This window comes from Scyliorhinus canicula, chromosome 6, assembly GCF_902713615.1.
Source record: "Scyliorhinus canicula chromosome 6, sScyCan1.1, whole genome shotgun sequence".
In the NCBI taxonomy this organism is placed as follows: domain Eukaryota; kingdom Metazoa; phylum Chordata; class Chondrichthyes; order Carcharhiniformes; family Scyliorhinidae; genus Scyliorhinus; species Scyliorhinus canicula.
In genome coordinates, this window is record NC_052151.1 from 60,611,672 (window position 1) to 60,623,932 (window position 12,261).

Below are 12,261 nucleotides of genomic sequence, written 5' to 3' on the forward strand. Positions count from 1 at the left end.
TAGTTTCACAGAAATATGTGGGACTTAACTGTAAAATGAATAAAAGATGACAAAAATATGAGATGTAAAATATCTGATAGAAATACAAAACCGCTGATTATCAATAATTATTTTTGAAAATCTAGAGATTTACAGGTTCAATGTCCAAAGTTTCCAGAAAGCTAAACCTGCTAAAGCAGTGGTGATCTTTGCCTCACAGGAATATTGAATTGCAAAATCGATTCATTCTCATCAATCAAACATCATGAAAATGAAAGGTTCCCAAACTATAAGCAGAGGTCTATAGGGAAATATGAACTCTGAGAAAACCACAATATTGCTACAAGCGCAAAAATAAGGCTGGAAAATAATTGCAACACCTCTTTACTATGAAGTCAGGCAACATGCCTCAATGTCTACCATCCGGTGGCCCTGACATCAGTCGTAATGAAGTGTTTCAAGAGGTTGGTCATGAAACGGATCACCTCCATACTTCCAGAACGCCTTTATCTACTGCAATTCGCATAACGCCGCAACCGGTCCACAGCAGACGCGATCTTCCTGGCCTTACACTCATCCCTGGAGCATCTTGACAACAAGGACTCCTACGTCAGACTCCTATTTATTGACTACAGCTCTGCCTTTAACACCAGAATCCCAGCCAAGGTCATATCAAAGCTCCAAAACCTAGGACTTGGCTCTCCACTCTGTAACTGGATCCTCGACTTTCTGACCAACAGATCAGAATCAGTAAGAATGAACAACAACACCTCCTCCACAATAGTCCTCAATACCAGGGCCCCGGAAGGCTGCGTACTTCGCCCCTCCTATACTCCCTGTACACACACGACTGCATGGCAAAATTTGGTTCCAACTTCATTTACAAGTTTGCTGACGATACGACCATAATGGGCCGAATCTCGAATAACGACGAGTCAGAATACAGTAGGGAGATAGAGAACCTAGCGGAGTGGTGCAGCAACAACAATCAAATCTCAATGCCAGTAAAATTAAACAGTTGGTCATTGACTTCAGGAAGCTGTACACACCCCTGTCAGCATCAACAGGGCCGACATTGAAGAAAGGTACTTTGGAGTCCCTGCCACATAATGTTCTTAGAATGCATTTAATAAATAATAAGCTGTGGGCGGCACAACGGCACCGTGGTTAGCACTGCTGCCTCACAGCTCCAGGAACCCGCGTTCAATTTGGCCTCGGGTGACTTGTCTGTGTGGAGTTTGCACTTCCTCCCTGTGTCTGCGTGGGTTTCTTCTGGGAGCTCCGGTTTCCTCCCACAGTCCAAAGATGTACAGCTTAGGTGGATTGGCCATGCAAAATTGCCCCTTAGTGTCCAAAAGGATTGGTGGGGTTACTGGGTTCCAGGGATAGGATGGAGATGTGGCCTTAAACAGGCTGCTCTTTCCAAGGGCCGGTGCAGACTCGATGGGTCGAATGGCCTCCTTCTGCACTGTAAATCCTATTTTGTCTCTGGGATCTTTTAAAAAATAATTGTTTTTGAAGTTCACTGGTTGGGCAGCACAGTGGTGTAGTGGTTAATACTGCTGCCTCACTGCGCTGAGGACCTGGGTTCAATCTCAGCTCCGGGTCACTGTCCATGTGGAGTTTGCACATTCTCCCAGTGTCTCAGCGTGTCTCACACCCACAACACAAAGATGTGCCTGGTAGGTGGATTGGTTGACTGGCAGGAGGCAGAGAGTAGGGATAAAGGGGTCTTTTTCAGGATGGCAGCCAGTGACTAGTGGTATGCCTCAGGGTTCTATGCTGGGATACAACTTTTCACAATATACATTAATGATCTGGAAGAAGGAACTGAAGGCACTGTTCCTACGTTTGCAGATGATCAGTAGAGGGACAGGTAGTATTGAGGAAGCAGGTGGGCTGCAGAAGGATTGGAAAGCAAATTGGGTATTCTAAATTTACTATTTTTTCCACTGGTTAGAGTGGTACCAAAGTCAATATATGTGGAGATTTGATTACTCTACAGAGAGAGCCGTAGGATTTAAATGACCGACTGGCCTTCTATGTCCTCACGACCTGGCAGTACAACAGTTCTTCAAACAAGCATTCTTTCATACTGAAGAATGATTAATGACGTTGGAAACTATTAATAGAATATCTATTTGAAGTGTTTACCCATCCCTTAAAAAAGCAAGGTGTCATTTTATAGAACATTATATATGTTGTCATTTTTAATTTTGCCTCCTCTACAACTACAGTTTCCATTACAATTATGTTTAATACAGAAATAATCGTTCACATTAATGGCCAATAATTCTCACAAACAAAATATAAACCTTTCCCAAATTAAAAGCAAAGAAATGTTAGGAATATTCAGATCTGGCAGTAACTGTGGAGTCAAGTCTCTGATTTTTTCATTAAAATACAATTCACTAAGAGTAGCATGGTGGCGCAGTGGTTAGCACTGCTGCCTACGGCGCTGGGGACCCGGGTTCAATCCTGGCCCGGGTCACAGTCTGTGTGGAGTTTGCACATTCTCCCAGTGTCTGCGTGGGTTTCACCCCCACAACCCAAAGATATGCAGGGTAGGTGGATTGGCCACGCTAAATTGACCCTTAATTGGAAAAAAAATAATTGGGTACTCAAATTAAAAAAGAAAAAATACATTTCACTCTACAACCTGTTATTCCAGAGGGCAATAACAGTCCCAGTGGCTGAAGGTAATTCAAACATTGGTGCAGAACCATCTGCTGTGCAGCGCATAGTTTGATTGATTATATCGGAATCATAAGCTGTATGCAGCACACCACAATTGTACGTTATGTATTTAGGAACTGCGTGCAGATTAAATAATAAATAGTTGTAACATGTGCTTAAATGACTTCTGATGGCGGTGATGTGTTGAGCAGCAGCAGGAAACATGACTACTGGCATATTTAACTTCAAAACAGGCTGCCTAGCAAGGACCACCCCCCCCCCCCCCCCCCCCCCCCCCCCCCCACACCTCCACAAACGACACGGACGCAAAGAAGTTGCCCCCAAACCAGCCAAGGAGCCAGAAGGACAGCAAACTAAGCAAGAGTCAGGAGATGAGATGAGGCGAGGAGACGGGCATGCAGAACGAGTTGGAACCGGTCATAGCTGGATAAGCCAGGGCACCAACATTCATGCTGGACTACCCATCAATACGTCAATGGATGAAAGTTCTAACACAGGAGTCCCTTAAACACAGGGACATGATCAAAAGGTGAGGACGGTGATGGATGTTGAAGGTTCTCCTCCTTCTCCCAGGAACACAGGGTCTACACTAGGTCCGACCTCTTCGTAGTAGAAAAATCGGTGCTTCCAGAGACAGTAGTAGCGGAATACTCCGTAACAGTAATCTCCAACCACGCTCCACATTACGTTGATGTGAGGTTGGAGACGGCCTGGGCCTAGCGCCCGCATGGAGGCTGGACTCGCCAACAAGGTGTTTTGTGAGCAGATATCACAAGCCATTGATGGGTATGTGACCTGCAACTGGAATGGGGATGTCTCACCGTCCATGGAGTTATTGGTGGAGAATAAGAAGCTAAAAATTAACTTTGACCAGCTCTCCACTGGGAAAGTAGTACACCAGCTCCGCCAGACACGGGGAACCTTCTATGAACTTGGAGACAAGGCCAACCATCTGCTGCTCCCCAGCTAAGAAAGCAGCCAGCCACAAGGGAAATAGCTCGGGTAAAGGATAGAAATAGCAAACTTGGACTGGCACCAGATGAGATTAACTAGACCTTAGCAACCTTCTACCAAGAGCTGTACACCTCTGAGCCCCTGGAGGGACCTCAAAGATAAAGCAGTTCCTTGATGGACTGGATATGTTGGGCATGGGGGAGGGCAGGAGACAGGGCTTGGAAGCACCATTAGAACTGGGGGAAGTTATGGAGAGCATTAACTCCACAAAGGCGGGAAAGGCACTGAGGCTAGATGGATCCCCGGCGGAATTCTACTCGCACCAGCACCGGCCCCCAACTTTGGGAGATGTTCGCCGACTCACTATAAGGGGAATTCTGGCTCAGGCCTTAAAATCACTGATACCCAAAAAGGACAAAGACCCAGCAGAGTGCGGGTCATACAGACCCATCTCATTCCTTAATGCTGACGCCAAGATACTGGCAAAGGCCCTGCGGCTGGAGAGGTAGTTGTGATCAAATGGGTTGTCAAAGGCAATTAACAGCAAACATCAGGTGCCAGCTGAACGTGATCATGACCCAATCTGGGGAGAGGACACCAGAGGTGATCATTTCCCTGGACGTAGAGAAGCCTTCGAAAAGGTTAAATGGAGGTGCCTCTTAAAGGTACTGGGGCTGTTTGGGTTTGGGCTGGGGTTCACTGCATGGGTTAAACTACTATACAGCGCTTCCATGGGGAGACAAACACCACCAGCTCTGTTTACATCCGGCTGCACAGAGGCACGAGGCAGGGATGCCCTTTATCCCTGCTGCTGTTAAAGGGAGGAGTGCAGGCGATCAAGATGAACGTGCTGCCCAGGTTCCTTTTCCTGTTCAGAACCCTCCCCAATTTTCATCAGCAAGGCCTTTTTCGATAAACTAAACCCGAAACTCCAGTTCTAACACTGGGCAGCTACCACAGAAAAGGTACGGGAATAGGTCAAGGAACGGGGAGCGGAATTGGTCAGAATGGAGAAGATTTCCTAAACAGGGCTATCCCTCTGAGCTCTGGCCACTACAATCACTGCCATCTCCTCAGGCCAGATACTCAAAAAGCCAAGTGGTAGTAGCCACACTCCGACTGTGGAACCAAATGCGACATCATTTCAGTCTGACCGGGATGTCTAACATGGCCCCCATCTGCAAAAATTACAAGATTCCCCCTTGCAACAATGGGTGGAGACAGGACAAAGGGACTTTGATGGTTAGAGACATGTACATAGAAGACAGAGTAGCAACCCTAGGAGACCCAAAAGGGAACAAACTAAAATATAACCAAATCAAAAACTTCCTCTGCAAAGCGACGACGACATACCCCCAGGTACCAGGACACTCACTATTGGACAGACTACTGACTGTGGGCGAGTTAGGAGATGGGAGCTATGCGGACATGTACGGACAATTAGTGGAGATGGCATGCTCACCCCTGGACAGGACAAGGGAGAAACGGGATGACGAGATAGGCAGGAAGATAGAGGGAGGGCTCTGGATCGAAGCACTGCACAGGGCAAAGCTCACCTCCACATGTGCAGGTTTGACCCAAAAACAACTAAAGGTTGTGTATAGGATGCACTGGAGAATGAGCCAGTTCTTCCCAGAGATGGAAGGATAAAGGTGAACGGTGCCAGGGAAGCCCAGCCAACCACACCCACATATTCTGGTCTTCATTGAGGCCATGTCAAGCGTTGTGTGGGTGAGGGTGGAGCCTTGCCCACCAGTGGCGGTCTTCGGGGTATCAGAACAGTCCGAACTCTTCATGGGGAGTGAGGCGGACGACCTAGCCTTTGCCTCCCTAATCGTCCATGGGGAAACCTGCTCGGCTGGCGATCGGCAGCAGCACCCAAGGCTGCAGACAGGCTGTCCAACCTAATAATAATAATCTTTATTCTCACCGGGGTATCCTTGCAGCAAAGTTACTGTGAAAAGCCCCTAGTCGCCACATTCCGGCGTCTGTTCGGGTACACGGAGGGAGAATTCAGAATGTCCAAATTGCCTAACAGCACGTCTTTCGGGGCTTGTGGAAGGAAACCGGAGCACCCAGAGAAAACCCATGCAGACACGGGGAGAACGTGCAAGCTCCGCAGACATTGACTCACGCCGGGAATCGAACCTGGCACCATGGCACTGTGAAGTAACAGTGCTAACCACTGTGGCGGAATTTCTCAAGCCAGAGAATAAAATATGCCAGCGGATCGTAGGAAGGCTTCCACAAGACATGGAGGCCATCCACCAACTTGTTCCAGGATCTATTTGTAATGAGTGCCCAGTGAAGAAGGGGAGGGAGTGAGGAAGGGACCCAGGACTGGTCACTAAATAAGGATGAGAAAGGGGGAGGGGAAGAGCAGGAAGGGTGAAGAGAGCAGGAAGGAGGCAGGCGGACCGGAATAAATCAATAAAGGGAAACGCGGGGCAGGTATAAGAGGAGAGAACCGCAAGGGATACAGGAAAACAAAAGAAAGAGCACATCCAGCATGGCTAAGTGCCAAGAGGTAACCAGGGCGGGCGATAGACCACTCAACGGTAATAGCCGACCATCAGCGGCTCCCAAACAGGGACCCCCCCTCCCCCCCCCAACACCTCCGTTACTATATTATGGATAATATCCAGGGAAGCACAGCCAGCTACCCATCCCACAAGACCGGGTGGGCATACCGTGGGCCACGTTCTGGTTCAGCAAGCACTTAGCAGCATTTTCTGTGTAAATTACTTTTGTCTGTATCGTGCTCGATTACCTTATGACCATAACCAAGACTCCCTGAATGACAAGCTCGATGTATCAAAAGAATACATTTCATGTAAAATAGATAAAACTACAGTTCTGTCAATTCTTGTAGATGCAAGTCTTGATTTTGTCTTGTGTAGTGTATGATATGCAATGTCAAAATTCCAATTAAAAACCTTTAAAAAAATGTTTGATTGGAATACCATATGGTATAATGGTAGTAACAAAACACCACAAAGACTATGGTAGACATAAGATTCAAAAACAATTGAAGTTTAGAACGTCTTAAAATTTGTAATTTATCTTAATCACCATCTTCTGAGCATGTGTTTATAATTAGTTGTAGACCCACTTACAGGTCTCTTCCATTACTGTTTGATGAAAACATTCAGGCGAAAATTTTTCACCCAGAAAGTGGTTATCACATGGAATGGTTGAGGTAAATAACATGAATGATTTTGAAGGGAAAACTAATTAAGTACATGATAGAAAAAGGAATAATAGGATATGGTGATCGACAAAGTATAGGAAGTTTGTGTAAAGTGTGAACACCAGCATTGATCAGTTGCTCCAAAATATCTGTTTGTGCTGCAAATTCTCAGTAATTTGATAACTGACCAGATCAAGGCATAAAGTGGCCAGGGAGGCACATGGGCTCCGCTCACTTTCTGTTGCTCCCCACAGCAACAGAGTTAGTAGCCAGATTTTAATGTGTGGGTAACAGCAGGTATAAATGCACATCATGTTAATGATGCAACATTTCGTTGGCACCTCAGATACATTACTGATACCACTATACTTGGCATTTCATTAAAATCTTCATTAAAAAATTGCATTACAATTCCATTTAAATAATTCCCAAATTAGTTAATATTTCTGTGTACTTAAGACAATTGCTTGTAATCACCCAGATTACAATTCCAGGTACAATTTTCAAGTTTAGACAGTTGCTTCCAACTGAAAAATTAAAAAGGAAACAGGATCCAAAGTAAAAAGTGGTTTATTTCCACAGGTCATTGTTGGAAAATTGTACATTTGGAACCTTTGCAGAGGAGTTTGAACTATATGCGAAATTGATTCAGTGTGCTGCAATTACATACCTATATATTTGAATCATTATTAGATTATTCTTTGTATTTCATAATGGTAATATTGTTAAAGTGCATCTGTTTTCTGAAGAACGCATCTCTGAAAACATCAAAAATAATCATCTATTTTAAATCAGATTATGAGTCATGAAAAGTAGGAACCAGTTAAACCAGGTGGTTTTCAAATCAGTTGTCTATTCTAGCATTTGGAGGCAAAGGAGATTTCTTACAAGTGAAACTTATGTTGCATAAATCACAATTCATCGGAACAGGAAATCATTACAGCAAAAGAGAAGGCCATTCAGCCCCTCAAGTATGTGCCAGCTCTCTGCAAGAGCAATTCACCTCTTTGAATCTAATTAAGAAATGGTCATTTTCTAAAAGATTAATAATCTTTATTATTGAAGTGAAAATGAAAAATGAAAATCACTTATTGTCACAAGTAGGCTTCAAATGAAATTACTGTGAAAAGCCCCTAGTCGTCACATTCCGGCACCTGTTCGCGGAGGCTGGTACGGGAATTGAACTCATGCTGCTGGCCTTGGTCTGCTTTACAAGCCAGTTATTTAGCCGACACGTAGGCTTACATTACCACTGCAATGAAGTGACTGAAAATCCCCTAGTCGCCACACTACGGCACCTGTTTGGGTACACAGAGGGAGAATTCAGAATGTCCAATTCATCTAAAAAGCATGTCTTCCGGGAGGAAACCAGAGCACCCGGAGGAAACCCATGCAGAGAATCGGACCCGGGACCCTGGCGCTGTGAAGCAACAGTGCTAACCACGGTGCTACCGTGCTGCATAAGTTGTTCATTATATTTCTACAATGCCGTGAGCCCAATTGAGACAGTACTTTGGGCTGACTAAGGTGTTCCCCCATCTGCGGCAATCACAAATTCCCCGCAGCCATGCTAGACATCACTTTCAAAAGATGGAGGCGGGACGGGGGCACCCTGACAGCCAGGGATATTTACATCAGGCACAGACTGGCGACACTGGACAAACTGACAAGGAAGTGGAAATTAACAAAAAGACAGGAAATGGGACATCTCCAAATAAAGCACTTCCTACGCAAAGATTCAGTAGGGTACCCCGAGCCCCCAGAAGCCACACTATTAGGGGACCTGATAGGCACAAGCAGCAAGGAGAGGGGACTATGTGGAAAAATATACGGACAGCTACTTGACAGAGCCCAAACATCACTGAACGAGACTAGACAGAAATGGGAGGATGAACTGGGGATACAAGTAGGGTGGGGACACTGGAGCGAAGCACTGAGCAGGGCTAACTCTATCTCCTCTAGCGCAAGGCTCAGCCTAATGCAGCTCAAAGTGGTGCACAGAACGCACCTTACCAGAACCCGAATGATCGGGTACTTCCCGGAGGTTGGGGACCAATGTGAACGGTGCCAGAGGGGCCCGGCCAACCACACCCACAAGTTCTGGGCATGTCCCAAACTTGCTGGGTTCTGGACAGCCTTCTTTGAGGCAAGCCCAAGGTAGTAGGGGGGTGAGGGTGAAGCCATGCCCAATTGTGGCAATTTTCAGGATATCAGAGCAGCCAGAGCTACACATGGGGAAGGGGAAAACGTCCTTGCTTTTGCTCCCCTAATCGCACGCCAGAGAACCCTGCTTGGTTGGCGATCAGCAGCACCCCCCAAAGCTGCAGACTGGCTCGCTGACCTCTCGGAATTTCTCCACCTGGAGAAGATCAAATACGCCATCTAAGGGTCGGAGGAAGGCTTCCTAGATACATGGAGGCAGTTCGTCGGCCTGTTCCAAAACCTGTTTGAGGCCAGCAACGAGAAGTAAGTTAAGAATAAAAAAAGGCAGCAGCTAAAAATGGTCCAAGATGGTTTATGATTTGCCTCTTACCTCCTCTATTTTGTTGAAGTTACATGTGAAATAATTTCCTGTTCAATGGTTGGATGCTAATGAACCTGGCTGGCATTGGATCCCATACACTGAGGATTTTATTCTCGTGTTTATCTGCTTACTTCATTTTCAAGACTAGTTTTAAGCGCCTGATTGAGAAGGTAACATTAACACAGCAGCAACTGTGGGAGGTGTTGTAGTGTAAACAGAAAGATTGTTATAAATGATCAATAAAATATTTTCAGTCCATTAAAAAAAAACTATTTCTACAATACATGAGAGAACCCAGAGGAGTGGTGCAGGGACAACAATCTCTCCCTCAATGCCAGCAAAACTCAAGAGCTGGTAATTGGCTTCAGGAAGCAAAGTGCGGTACACACCCCTGTCAGCATCCAAAGATGTGCAGGTTAGGTGGATTGGCCTTGATAAATTGCCCTTAGTGACCAAAAAATGTTGGGAGGGATTATTGGGTTACGGGGATAGGGTGGAAGTGAGGGCTTAAGTGGGTCGGTGCAGACTCTATGGGCCGAATGGCCTCCTTCTGCACTGTATGTTCTATGTTCTAGTATCAACGGAGCCAAGGTGGAGATGGTTAGCAGTTTCAAATTCCTAGGGGTACACATCTCCAAAAATCTCTCCTGGTCCAACCACGTCGACACTACCACCAAGAAAGCACAACAGTGTCTATACTTCCTCAGGAAACTAAGGAAATTCGGCATGTCCACATTAACCCTTACCAACTTTTACAGATGCACCACAGAAAGCATCCTATCTGGCTGTATCACAGCCTGGTATGGCAACTGCTCGGCCCAGGACTGCAAGAAACTTCAGAGAGTCGTAAACACAGTCCAGTCCATCACACGAACCTGCCTCCCATCCATTGACTCCATCTATACCCCCCACTGCCTGGGGAAAATGGGCAGCATAATCAAAGACCCCCACCCATCCGGCTTACTCAGTCTTCCAACTTCTTCCATCGGGCAGGAGATACAAAAGACTGAGAACACGCACAAACAGACATCAGCTTCTTCCCCGCTGTTACCAGAATCCTAAACGACCCTCTTACGGACTAACCTCATTAACACTACACCTGATGCCAGTGTTTATGTAGTTACATTGTGTACCTTGTACTGCCCAATTATGTATTTTCTTTTATTTTCATGTACTTAATGATCTGTTGAGCTGCTCACAGAAAAATACTTTTCACTGTACCTCGGTACACGTGACAATAAACAAAATCGAATTCAGAATGAACATTTGCTTCATTATTTCAGCTGTTTATTTCCATTGCACTTTAACTAATTATTTTAAAGGGATTAATATATGCTAAGAGAATTACATTATAGCGAAACTATAGTGAGCTTTTTACTGCACTTAGGTTAATTGTTAATAATATAGGCTAATTTGTAATAAGATCCAGAATCCAGATTCTGCCAAAGTTTGCTTTCAATGATTCTATATATGCAAAATGTTAATAGTAACCAGCACTATGTCTTGTGGCATGAACAGACAGTTATCACTTCATTAGGGTTTTCATCCATCTGTGATTTGAGTGATCTGTCAAAAAACGTCCAATGCATGAACTGGGCACACAAAACATTTTGATTTCAATATGTTTAAAATATTCAATGCTTTGATCGATAAAATATCAATCTATAGAACTCAAGCAGTGATACCTTACGCTCACTGATTGCTTTAACTTGCAAAAAAAGGGTCAAGCTCCTGGAGTGTTGGAGCTGTACTCATCCAGGCAAGTGGAGAGTATTCCATTACACTCCTGACTTTTGCACTGTAGATGGTGGACAGGCTTTGGTGAGTTACGCGCCACAGAATTCATAGCCTGTGACCTGCTTGTGTAGCCCAGTATTTACATGGCTAGTTTAGTTCAGTTTCTGGTTGACATTAAGCCCAGGATATTGATGGTGGGGCATCCAGCGATGGTGATGCCATTGAATGTCAAGGAGCAACCTTTTGCTGGAGATGGCCATTACCTGGCACTTGCATGGCATGAATGTTACTTGCCACTTGTCAGCCTACGCCTTGATATCGTCCAGGTTTTGCTGCATTTGGACTGGTCAGTTGAGGCGGAAGGCAGCCTCCTGTGCGATGGTTCAGGTTTGGGACTCGGGTGGTGGACTAGTGTATGCATCGGATAAAGTTAACGGGGCATTTGAGGTATTTTATAAGAATCTCAATAGTTCAGAGCCACCTGGGGAAGAGTCGGAAATGGTGGAGTTTCTGGAGCCATTGGAGTGTCCTAAGGTTGAGGAGGAGGATCAGGAAGGGTTGGAGGAGCCATTGGGGGTGGAGGAGGTCTGGACAGCTATTGGACAAATGCAGAAGGGTAAGAAACCCGGGCCAGATGGGTTCCTGGTGGAATTTTATAAAACATTTGTAGATCAGCTGGTACCGTTATTGGTGGAGATGTTTGCAGATTCAGTAGCGCAAGAGTCCCTACCAGATACACTGGTGCAAGCGCCATCTCGTTTCTGTTAAAAAAGGAAAAGGAAGGTGGAGTGTGGGTCGTCCTGCCTGACTTCTTTAATAAATATGGATGCCAAGATTTTTGCCAAGGTTTTAGCGCTGAGGTTGGAGGAGTGTCTTTCTCAGGTCATTGGGGAGGATCAGACAGGGTTTCTGAAGGGCAAGTTTTTGCCGTCTAATGTGCGGCGGCTTTTAAATGTGGTGCATCCTCGTCGGAAGGAGCAGGAAGTTATTGTGGCAATGGATGCTGAGAAGCTTGTGATAGGGTAGAATGGGGATATTTGTTTGCGGTGCTGGAGTGGCTTGGGATAGGGCCTAAATTTGTATTGTGGGTTTGGTTGTTACATCAGGTAGACTCCGCACTGAAGATATGGAGACAATTTTGGCAACACCTTAAATTGGTGGGGGGGGATATTGAAGCTGG

The 12,261-nt window shown here is 45.5% G+C and overlaps 1 protein-coding gene across 1 annotated transcript in view; it reads right to left on the reverse strand.

Moving 5' to 3' along the window:
- rngtt (RNA guanylyltransferase and 5'-phosphatase) overlaps nucleotides 1-12,261 on the reverse strand; it is a 519,190-nt gene that overhangs the window by 213,102 nt on the left and 293,827 nt on the right. The window lies entirely within an intron of this gene.